The sequence below is a fragment of the Eumetopias jubatus genome, unplaced genomic scaffold, assembly GCF_037043125.1.
Source record: "Eumetopias jubatus isolate StellerSeaLion01/CBP00866 unplaced genomic scaffold, mEumJub1_p1.0 scaffold_14, whole genome shotgun sequence".
In the NCBI taxonomy this organism is placed as follows: domain Eukaryota; kingdom Metazoa; phylum Chordata; class Mammalia; order Carnivora; family Otariidae; genus Eumetopias; species Eumetopias jubatus.
The window spans coordinates 13931559-13944295 of NW_028274820.1; positions in this window are offsets into that span (position 1 = coordinate 13931559).

Genomic DNA, 12737 nt, shown 5'->3' on the forward strand with positions numbered 1-12737 from the left:
TTTATCTTGTGAGTCCAGTTTACTTTCCTCTTTGTGTTGATCCTTATGGTCTGCTGAATGCTTACCTACCTTCCTCATTCTGATGCCTTTCTTTGCAACTGTCTCTTGCTGGGGTGGATGCTAGGCAATTTGAACACAGGAACTACCCTTGAAAGAAATTTTTCTTTTACTCACTTTCTTAGCCCATGTTGCTTATTGCCGTTCTTTGCAGAGTTCATGACTAAGAACAGTTGGTCGTTCATATTGTCTTTGTGCAGAAAGAATTTGAAAAAAAAAAATGTGGCTACGTTTATCCTGGGACCATGAGGTAAAAAGATAGATAGCTGAACAAATACACCAGCATTTATATACAAAAAACAAAACCAACAAAAACCAGACTATCCCTCTCTGTGGCCTCCTTATTCTACCGCTATTGCCAAAAATAAAAGAACTCTGGACTCCTCTTTGGGAATTGCCCGTGGAGCTTATTTATAAACCACACCAGAAAAGTGGTCTCATTGCTTATTAATCACATCTTTCTATTTGACCTAAAATTACATTACCTAACATTGTCACCCATCTTATTTAGTTCAATCTGCCTCATAAAGCTTTATTTACAGGATGACATCAGGATGATCATCAAAGTATTTGACAACACAGGTCATTCAGAACAGATGCAGATTATGACCAACAGTGGTATATAACATCTGAATATCAACTCTGCTCTGTGCTATTCCAAAACATTTTTTGAAATAAAAATACCCTATTTATGGTGAACTTTGACATTTGTTTGACTTTCCAATGTCCAATCCTAAGTGCTCAATTGAGGGAATCCCCATTACGTGTGGTCTTCTTGATGTAGTGGATGGTGCCTTGGTCTCTCACTCCTGATGGACAAAGGCCCAAGGTTTTCCTCTCCCCTCCCGCTGGCTTCCCAGGCCTGTGGCAGAGTCTTGACCCATTAGATACTCTCTTGAGCATCCAAACAAGGCAAAGGTATTTTAGTGTTCATTCAAGATGGAGGCAGCATCAGAGTCCTGGGTGATGACAATGGCACCTGATGGTGGTAGAGGAAGTATTTCAGGCCAGTGCTACCAAGGGATAATTGTGCTTCATGTTTCTCAGTTCTCATGAGACAGTTCCTGTACATCTTCCTAGCCGGGTCACCCAGGCACACGTCAGTTCTCTGAGGTCTTAATCCCCTCTCCGTAAATCCCTTTTTCTGATCTAAGAAAGCAGAGATGATTTCTATACAACTATTGGCTGAAGGGATTCATTTAGAAATTCCAAAAAGTTGACCTCCGACTTGGAGAGAAGCAAATGTTTTTGCCAAATGACAGAATTATAGTGAGAAACACCTTGGTGGGCTGGGATGTGGGCCCAAACCAATGAGATGAAATTAAGCAAGTATGCATGCAAAATTATGCATTTGGATTGAAAACATAAATATTTTCACGAGGTGGAAATTTGATTTAGCAGTACTTTACATGACAGTGTTCTGTGGTTCTACTGTAACCTAAAATTCAATGTGGGTATTCCCTGAGGTGACATGACTGTCATCCCCAGGGACAAGAAGGTGGCCTTAAGCAACTTGTATTTGGTTCTGTGTATCTTTGCCTTGTGAACCCAAATTAATTTTTTAAAAGTTCAATCAACTATGTCCCCTTCTATTACAATTATTCTAGCTCTAATAATCTGTGTAAAATTAAAAAAACTTTTTTTGAAAGAGGAACTATTTAAATCCCTTAAGATTATTTAATATTATTGTGTATACCTTCTTTTTCAAAATGAAAGAGATATCACAAAAAGCATTACCAATAGGGAAGAAAACTCCCCACTTGTCTATCAGACTTCTCTTTAGAAGTGATGCAAGCAAGAAGCAAGTGAAGTGAAATATTTAACATGTTGAAAGAAAGAAACCACCAACCTAGAATTCTGTATCCGATGAAATGATCCCTCGAAAGTGAAGAAGAAACACAGGCTTTCTCAGACAAACAAAAGTGGAGGGAGTTTGTTGTCAGTAGACCTGCCCTGAAAGAAATGTAGAGATAATTCTTCAGGGAGAAGGAATTTAATATAGGTCAAAAACACAGGTCTACATAAAGCAAGAGCATTAGAGAAGGAACACATGATGGTAAAATGAAACATTTTGTTTTTCTTATTCTTCATTGATCTAATAGGTAATAGTTTGTTCAAAATAATAATGATGACAATGTATTCAGTCACTATAGCTTACATGTGAGTGAATGACAGCAATGGTATACAGAAGGGCAGGGAAGGATGGGAGGTACTCTGCTCGAGCATACTTGGACTGCCCTGGGAGGTAGTATGCCATTATTTGAAAGTGGACTTGGGTTTATTGTCAATATATACTGAAAGCTCTAGCGCACCCACTAAAAAATATTAAACAAAGAAGTATAATTGATTTGCTGAGACAGGAGAGAAATGGAATCATACAAGATGCTCAATGAAAACCAGAGAAAGCAGGAAAAGAGAAGAATACAAAAAAAATAAATAAGGAACAAGGGTAATGAATAGGAACCGTTATGGGGGCACCTTGGTGGCTCAGATGGTTCAGTGTCCAACTCTTGGTTTCAGCTCAGGTCATGATCTCAGGGGTTGTGGGATCGAGCACCCGGTCAGGCTCTGCACTCAGTGGGGAGTCTGCTTGAGGATTCTCTCCCTCTGCCCCTTCCCTGCCTCAAATAAATAAATAAATCTTAAAAAAAAGGAAACTATTACAAATATGGTAAATATTAATCTGACTACGTCAATAATTCCTTTAAATGTGAATGGTCTAAATACACAAATCTGTCAATGGTAAAACGTCCAGATCCTCCCTTCTCCTTTTCTTAATAAAGACTTTATTATAATAATGTGATAAAACTTTGTTATAATAATAATATATATTATATATATAATATATATATTTATAAATGCTGATGGCATTGGTATTAGAAGTTGGAAGGAGACTGACTTGGAAGAGCATTTGGGAAGACATTGAGTTGGGCTTGAAGATGTCACTCGAGCTACTCTCGGGGTGCGGGGGGACATCAGGTCAACAGATTTTCCCATATATCTGCAGTTCAGGCCCTTCTGTGTTCCCCGTGTAACCTGGGGGGGCCCCAAGAACCACAGCTACTGAAGGATCAACCTGGTGGTGATACTGTACTTGAACTCAGTCAGTGTTTGTTGACCACTTGGTGTATACTCAGCATAGGCCCTGAACACTCAAAAATGAACAAGACTCTGTTCCTGCAATCACAGTGTTGGGCAGGTGGACATATAAACAAATCACTTAAATAAAGAGCAGCAAGCTGCTGGATTTCACAAATCCAGTTGTCCAGTTTTTATATTCAGAGGCCAAAACCCAACAGTGTTTAGATAGATTTTGTTTGGTCTGCTTATAGTTACATTTTAAAGAATTGTGGCCAATATTTATAAATGAGGATAATTCATATAAAAATAAGGGATTTCAGCCTTTCTGGAAAAACTAGAAGATCTGTTGCCACTGGCCCTGTCTTCCCACACAGTGACAAGAGGCCAGAGCTGAGGCCCTATCCTTTAGATAAGGCTCGGGTTGTCCTGCGGGTCACACTCTATGCCACACCCTATTGTCCCAGACATGGAGGCCAAGTGTCAGTTCCTTTTTTTTTTTTTTAAGGTTTTATTTATTTGTAAGAAAGAGAGAGAGAGTGAGAGAGAGTGCGCACACAAGCAGGGGGAACGGCAGGCAGAGGGAGAAGCAGGCTCCCCGCTGAGCAGGGAGCCCGATGGGGGACTCGATCCCAGGACCCTGGGATCATGACCTGAGCCGAAGGCAGACGCTTAACCGACTGAGCCACCCAGGCGCCCATGTCAGTTCCTTTTTATCCTTGTGTTTATACTGTTCTCCTGGGTTCATCTGACTCATATACGTTATCTCCCAGCCCTGTAAGCATTTGGGTTTACGACCTCTAGTACAGCTTTAATTCTCGTGAAAAGCCACATATAGATGAGAACCAAAAGAGTATTTTATTTAATCACCAATATTGAAGGTAAGTCTGTTTACACCTGTTGTCCTCAGCAGCATTCCCTCCCAAGCGCCCCCATGATGTGTAGCCAAAGCAGACATTTATCATCAGCAGGCCTCCATGTCACAGACAAGGAAGCATCCTTTCCATCTCTCTCTGCTCAGGTCTGAAGAGGAAGGCTGGGCCACTTTGGTATGATTTTTCAGAATTTGGCTGAAAAAGTCTGACATTTGTTGCTATTTAAGATATTCATCATCTCTCAAGCTGGCCATGTGCTTCCTCTGTCTGAGAGGTCTGGGGTGGGATCTGGGTGGTGAGCATCTGTAGCTGAACGAAGCCCAGGCTCAGCTCCAGGGTTTCCACCAGCAATGTGGGTGATCACACTTTGTCCTGTCACAATTAGACTGGGAGGGTGAATAGGCTCAGTGGCAGGTGTTGGGAGAGAAAGTTGTGCTGGGAAGAAACAGAAAGGAAGTGCCACAGAAGGTATGCTCATGCATTCCATGGGCATCTGGGTTAGGGAGGACCGGCATTTTGTTGGTGGACATGGAGGGTATGTCAGTACGGCCTTGACCTGGCAACTAGGCCTTCAAGTCCAGAATCCAGACAGACCTGGCCTCTTATCTTCATTGTCCCACTCACTAGCTCTGGGACTTAGGGCTAGAGACAACCTCTCTCTGCTTTAGTTTTCTTTTCTGCAAAAGGAAGAAATTAGTAGTATCTTCTAGGGTTGTTGTAAAATTTAGATGTAGAAACACAACACCGTGCCTGGCGTGTGGAATTGCTCAGTCAACAAATGGTAATTACTGTTGTTGCAGCTGTAACCCGTGTAGGAAAAATACAGACCACCCGGCACCCAGTTACATTTAATTTTAGGATAGACCGCATACACACGTATAAATGTATAAAGATGTCCCAGGCAATATTTGGGACATACTTACACTAAAAAATGTTGTTTATCTGAAATTCAAATGTAACTGGGTGTTTTATATGTTTATTTGCTAAATCAGGGGGCTCTAAGCAAGTATGCTCCCAAACCTCATTCATTCAGGCAACACATGTTTATTGACCACCTATTATATGCTGGGCACTGTTCTTACTGACGGAGAGTAAATCAAACAAGATCGCTGATTGTGAGGAGGTTACATTCGAGCAGGAAGAGGCAGGTAACGAACAGCAGGTATTAAATAATTAAACTATGTAGAATAGGAGAGGATTATAAGTGCTAATAAGGAAAAAAAAAGCGGAGTGAATTAGGGTTCAGGGAGTGCTGGGAGGCGGTGGTGCAGGCTGTGACTTTCTTTAAGGTCATCCCTGGAGGCCACTTAAAAGATGAGATCTGAGCAAAGACTGGAAGAAGGTGAGGAGCTAGGAGCTTTCTGGGCGTGCACACGGTTGGAAAAGCTGCCGAGCCAGGGTAGGTGCCCAGCACATTCCAGGAAAAGCAAGGAGGCTGAGTCCCTTGTACTCCATGGAAAGTGCAACCACAGAGCTTGAGCCAGTACTCTAAGCTGCCAATGTCTTCCCAGAAGCTGCCCTCTGAAGCTCTTCTTAGGTCAGCAGGAACTCTCCTTCCGCTCCCTGGAACAGTTGCCCCTAGAAAGGCCCTGACAAGGCCAATGAGGAGCCAGGATGTGACATTTCAGGAGATGCTCATTCTCAGGGGCTTGTCCCAGGCACTTCTTGAAAATTTGTGACCTAGGGACCTCACCTGTGTCGCTCTAGTCCTGGCTCTGCTTCTAGAGGTGGGGAGTTCTCGAGTCCCAAAGTCTCCTCCCTTCCCACACCCCCAGGATCCCCACTTCACCCCTACTGGGAACCTGTGCTCTTGTTCTGTTGAAGTTCAGGCTGGTCCTCTCTGCTGGGTCCTTCCATGCTCACCTCCATCTCCTCTTAAGGACCCTGCTCTCTTTCCCTCTCATCTGGGTCCTAGGGGGACCCTAGTGTCTCAGGTGTTCTGCCTGTATTTGAACCTCAATTGTGGGATGGGTTTAAGGCTTTTCCCTAAGGCTCCTAGACCCAGTGCAAATGTGGGATGTGTCTGAGCATCTATTCCAGAGTTAGTAAACATTTCATGGAAGCAACAAGTTCCTAGAACATTCTCAGATGGTGCCTGAGGTCAGGTTCCCCAGAGGTGAGGATTTGGGTGTAAATGATTTACCAAGGGAGATCTTCCAGGAAAAACCTGGCAAGAGAGTGGAGAAGTGGGACAAGCAGGGGAGCGATTTCAGGCAGATGCCCGGGGAGGGCAGCTGCAGCTGGATCCCTCAATCTGGATGGACTCGGAAGGTGCAGGAGCCTCACAGATGTTGAGACCAGAGGCAAGGATCTTGGCAAACATCCTCCTGCACCTATCAGTCAGAGATTAAGGGCTGCCTTGGGCTGGGGGCTTGGGGCCATAAACTCCAAGGCACTTGGGGCTCTGTGCTCCTGCAGGCAAAAGTGACTCCAATAGTTTGAGGGAGTTTTCCAGAAGAAGAGTCACTGGTACACAATTTTGAGGGCAAAGGTTTTTGAAGCAGGTGGAAGGATGCATAGAAGACAGGTAAAAGAATCTTAGGGGGTCTGGGTGGAGCAGAAGGTAGGCCCACATCTGAGTCCGTGGAAGACTTATGGAGACTCTGTTATCCCTAAAACCAACTTAATCTAATAGACCAGGGTGGGCAACCTTCAGTCTATAGGCCAAATCCAATCGCTGCCTATTTTTGTTAATGAAGTTTTATTGAACAATCATTCCCATTTTGCTTACACCCTACTGATGACTGCTATTGTGCTGAAACAGCAGAGTGTGGCCCTCAGAGCCTAAAGTATTTGTTGTCTCTGACCCTTTATGGAAAGAAAACTTTTGCCAGCACCCATAACAGATTCTCCTCTTGACCTCTGTTCCAAATATTCAATTACACGATTATTATCTTTTCACACCCTAGGCTTCTCATCTGGACTTTGGATGCTGATCAGGCTTTGGGTGTGAGAATAGGGAAGGAGCAAGAAGACAAGAGGACACAAAATGTAAGGAGGGTACCCTGGCTAAGGAAGTTGAGGAAGTGTGTGCAAGGAACAGTGAATGGTCTCGTCTGGTGAAATTGGTGATGCTTCTTACCCCTTCGGTTTTGGGGAAAGCAAGGAAAAGTAAGTTTTAAAAAGAGTGGCAGAAAACAAAGGGCTAGGGAGAGAAGAAGTGGGGTCAGTTGGCTGCTCCTCCAAGGGCAGGGTGGGTGGCTTTGGGGTGCCCCAGCTTTTTGTTCTCTGCAGGAAATATAAATAGTGCCCTCAGAGGTTAGTGTTTCCTGTGAAGCAGACATTTTCTGTCCTTGTCTTCTTGGAGACTTCATTTTCCTCTTTTGGTTCCTCCCGAGAGGTCTGATAGCTCTAGAAGCAGGCATAAAGAATACATACAATCATACATGGCAAGTGCTTGAGCCACATTCGTTTTTGGAAAGACAAGTTGTACTCTCATCTTCCAGGAGGAGGGCCAGAAGCCTGGGCAGAATTTCTCCCTCCATTTAAAGCAGAAGTAGGAGCTGAGCACTGATGGCATAGTGGGAGTTGGAAGGTAAGCACGAAGCTTGTGTCATTGGAAAGAAACAATTAAAAATATTTGATGTGTGTGTGTTGGGGTGTGTGTTGTCAAATTAGATGTCAAGGAATGGGTTTGGTGGGTTTAAGTTGTGTTTCTATGCTGTTACAGCTTAGACTGGCTCCCCATGGGGTGCATGATATGGTCATCCAAAGTGTTGATATGGTTTGGACTTGTTTGAAGATAAAACCTTTTTTTTTTTTTAATATAAGGCAGAAAGTCTCATCCTAAGAAGGAATTCATGATGTTAGCCACTACAGTCCTGCTAATACCTGGGGACACCTACTTTTCTTCACTACCACCACTTGATTGGTTAGTAAATCCTGCTCGGAGATGGTCTCAGGTATCACATCTCCCAGACAACCAGGGGCTGTTGTGTTTTCCTCCAAGATGAGCTGTGTGATAGGTCTAGTTAAAATTCTGGGTGAAGAATGCCAAAGTTTGGACAACTCATACACAGCTGTGGTGTTCTCACAGAGATGGGATTTTAAGCTACATGAGTTCTATTTTTGCTTTCCTAATTTGCCCTCTGTCTCTGTAATTCAAGACAATCATGCAAAGAAGCTCATATATGTTAAAATAGAGCAATATAAAGATAATCAGTTGACCTATAATATGCCGACAATGGAAGTATCTTTGTTTCTTGGGATTTTCTGATTTTCCTCCAACAAACAGATTAGCTTATAAAATATAAGATATCAACAACAAGAAAAACTGGAAGCAAACCCAACAAAAATGTTTCCCAATTGGCATCTTGTCCTTCATCTGTAGTCATGATGTGGCCCAAGTGACCAGAACCACTGGATCCAAAGTCAACTTGTCTGAGGCCCAGTGATCCACTTTGATGATGCATTAAGAGTTTAGTCAGGGGGCGCCTGGGTGGCTCCATTGTTGGGCATCTGCCTTCGGCTCAGGTCATGATCTCAGGGTCCTGGGATCAAGCCCCACATCAGGCTCTCTGCTCCACGGGAAGCCTGCTTCTCCCTTTCCCACTCCCCCTGCTTGTGTTCCCCCTCTCGCTGTGTCTCTCTCTGTCAAATAAATAAATAAATAAATAAATAAATAAATAAATAAATAAAATCTTTAAAAAAAAAAGAATTTAGTCAGTCTGGATGTAAGTCTTGATAGATCTTCCTCTATGAGAATGTTTATTGGTACCATAAGTAAGTCTAAGCAAGACTGCGAATCTCAGATAAGAGTGCATACTTATATGGTAGGAATCTAAGAAATGCTGTCTCTTTTCTGCTTATATCCAGCATCTTAATAAGAGCATCTGTGAAGGACATCACACCTGTGAAGTACAGTTCACCACTACTGTTGTCATGGCATACAGGGGGGTGTCTTACTCTTGCACTAAAGTTCAATTTTTGGAACTACTTCCCTTCTGAATCTGTGTGATTATATTGGCCTCCCTACCATGGCATATGTGCAAATGGCCCAACATCCTAGATACATCGCCACTTTCAGAGATAATGCCCCTTTTAATGAAGTCCATTAACACATACAAAGGCAGCCACACAGATGCCAGACTGTAGTAGTACAAATAAAGCAGAGAGTGTGACTTGTTCCTGAATGACAAATCAGCACGTCTGGGGAAGCTAGAAGCACTTAACAGCTGGGAGCACAACCAGAATTCTTAAGGGTAACACAGGAGTATCAAAGAAAATTCTGGAGTGGACTCCCTGTCCTAGATCCAAGGCCAGCTTCCTGATTCTACACTTATTCCACGTTCTTCACTTGCTGATGAGATTAGTCAAACAACGTGCAGGATTTAGAAACTTTCTCTTTCGCTTTTCAATTGGTTTCAACACCTTTGCCTTTGGAACAATTAGAATTTTGTATTCTTACCTGGAGCCCCTGACTCTCAGTGATAATGGAGTGGCACGACATATAGAGGCATTTCTAATTTCCCTTTATGTATTGTACTGTGTTTGCCAAGCAGCAGTAATCATTCAGGCTATATTCACCTGAATCATAGTGGACTTGGAAATGAGATTTTTGGAATTTATCTTCAACACAGCCTTTCCTGAACTATACCAGAGATCAGACACTGGACACTGGTGGGTTGAGGGACATGGTCATGTCAGATGTTGTTTCACTGGGGTTCAGTGTGTACCCACTTTGGTGAATACTCCAATTCCCAATACATTTAAATGCTAGCTCTGCTCATGAAGTCTGGGATCTTGGTCAAGCCCATTAACTTTTATGATTCTTAGTTCTCACCTATAAAATAGGAATTACTACACTTCCAAAGGCTTATGTTAGGAGCAAATGAAAAAAAACATACAGCAGTCTCCTCCACGGTTTTGCTTTTTGTGGTTTCTGTTGCCCATGGTCAACCATGGTCTGGAAGCAGATGAGCCTCCTTCTGACGTGTCTTCAGAAGGTCAGGAGTAGCTCAATGCTATGTCACATAGGCATTCTATCATCTGTCATCATCACAAGAAGAAGGGTGACTACTATACAATAAGATATTTTGAGAGAGACCACATTCGTATAACTTTTATTACAGTATATTGCTCTAATTGTTGTACTTTATTGTTAGTTATTGTTACTAATCTCTTACCATGCCTAGTTTGTAAATTAAGCTTTATTGTAGCGATGTATGTATAGGAAAAAACAGTATATATATAGGGTTCAGTATTCTCCATGGTTTCAGGCACCCACGGGGGGGGGGTGTCTTGGACCATCTCCCCTGCGGATAAGGGGGGACTGGTGTACATGAAGGAATTTTGAAAATTATATAAGTAGAAAATTATTGTTACTCTTATCAGACAGGAATATCTGTCACATACAAATGACAGCTGGCTAAAAGAATATATTGCCAAACTACAAGTCCATAGGTCAGCCAAATCTGTAGGCATTTAGAGGTCCCTGTCAGTGATTTTGTAGCTTGTAAGCGGTGACTAATAAATACGCAGACTCAGTGCATGCTATGATGAAGGCAGCACAATGCCCAGCATATAGTGGAATAACTATTTGTGGAATTGAATAGAATTGAGTCTTAAAGAGTGAGTAGAAGTTGGATAGGCTGACAGTGCAGGGGATGGACATATGCCAAGCAGAAGCGCAAAATGTTCCTTGGATATTGGAGAAATTGGTTTGAGAGTTGATGAGAGATGAGACCAAAGAAGTAAACAAGGGGGCCGGGTCCTAAAAGGCCTTGTCTGCTGGTCTGGAGTTTCTTGTCCATTCTGGAGGCAAGGGCAAATATTGAGAAGATTTTATTTTATTCTTTCTTTCTTTCTTAAAGATTTTATTTGTTTATTCATGAGGGAAAGAGAAAGAGAGAGAGAGGCAGAGGCAGAGGGAGAGGGAGAAGCAGGCTCTCCGCTGAGCAGGGAGCCCGATGAGGGACTTGATCCCAGGATCCCGGGATCATGACCTGAGCCGAAGGCAGACGCTTAACCATCTGAGCCACCCAGGCATCCTGGGAAGATTTTAAATAAAAGAGAAACATGTTCATATTGGCCTTGTAGAATTATTTCTTTGGTGGCACACATACGATGGGTAAGAGCAGCATATCATGGTGGTCCGGGTGAGAGGTGGGCAGGTTTGAGCTACGGAGTGGCAGTGCGGCATGAGAGCAGGAGACAGAGTTGTGAAGAATTGACAGGACTGGAACCATTTTTAAATAGACCGGACTCGCCGCTGCAGAGAAACTGCCTTACCTGTCTTTGTTTGGCCTGGGCGAAATGGCAGTTGTTGAAGCAATTGCTTGAGAAGTCAGTGGGAGAATGGACATCCTGATCACAAGACCGGTGGTTGTGGATTTTCTGAAGATAGAATGTTTAACCCAAGCAGCTTAGCTTGTTAACACCTATAGAAAACCTTTATCGCCCCCCTTCCACTCATGTAATAGCCCCCGTCCCTCGTAATAACCCCTTGGCTTCATCCTACAAGTGGAACACCATCTGGGTCTCTATCTGAATCTATGCTCCCTGAATTGCAATTCTCTGACGACAAATAAGTGCTCATTTGCCTCTTATAGCTCTTCATTTTCGGGTTAACAGAGTCAAAAGGGATTCTTTAGGTGCGATTGCCAGCATTTTTGGTGACTTGGGGGTGTGTACGTGGGTGTGTACAGGGGTCAGGATAAGTTCCAGACCTCTGCTTTGGATGGCTGATGGATGGAATCATTAATAAGGATAAAGCAAATAGATGGAGAGTGTCCATAAAGAAGAGCGTAAATTATGTCCACCATCTGCTTTAAGAAAACACCGCAATGTTTCATCTGTTCACCTAACATCCAGAAACCCTCCGTAGGTGTCTTCTTCCCTTGACCATGACTTTCCTCGTGGTACTGCAGATAAGCTGAATGGTTCTCAAGGGCTCTCTCCTCAGACTCCCTTCAAAGGGCCGAAGAATGAATAAGGAGCCCAGACCTGTGTGTGTTAGTGAGGAGCTGGTTTCATCTACTTTGTGATAGCCTTCTTCTGAACTCTTTCCAACCATGGATTTTTGATTACATTCATCAGCCATAGCCCTGCTACAGTTGCCACTGAATAAATTATGTGCATATGTTTGGCTTAGCAGAAAATTTTATTGCAATAGCTTTTGAAATCATTTAAAACAGATACTGGTGATTGTCTTGTAACCAAGGCGTGGTCTACCCATTCATTTACTGTTTCAAAGGCAACCTCAGAACTGTGTTTCATCATTTTAATTCTGAAATTTATTTTATTTGTGAAATATTATAATACAAAAAACATGGGATGATTCTGGTTTCTGGAGATGTATTACTGGTTTTTGCATGATAAATGAGTTTCTTGAAAGCAAGGATTCATTTTGTTCATTTCTGAGTTTTCACAACAAAAAGTTTCTGGCACATATGAAGTGTTTAGCACATATTTGTGGAATATGGAATGATTGAATTTAAGTGATGGGTATCTTTATTTTTTCTTTTCTTTTAAATTATTTTGTTGTCTCTTTTATTATATTTTGTTACACAAATTTTTTTTAAAAGATTCATTTATTTATTTGAGAGAGAGAGGATGGGGGAAGGGCAAAAGGAGGGGGAGAGAGAATCTCAAGCAGATTCCCCACTGAGTGCAGAGCCAGATGTGGGGCTCAATCTCACAACTGAGATCATGACCTGAGCTGAAATCAAGATTTGGTTCCCTAACCGACTGAACCACCCAGGCACCCTGTCACATGACTTCTAATAG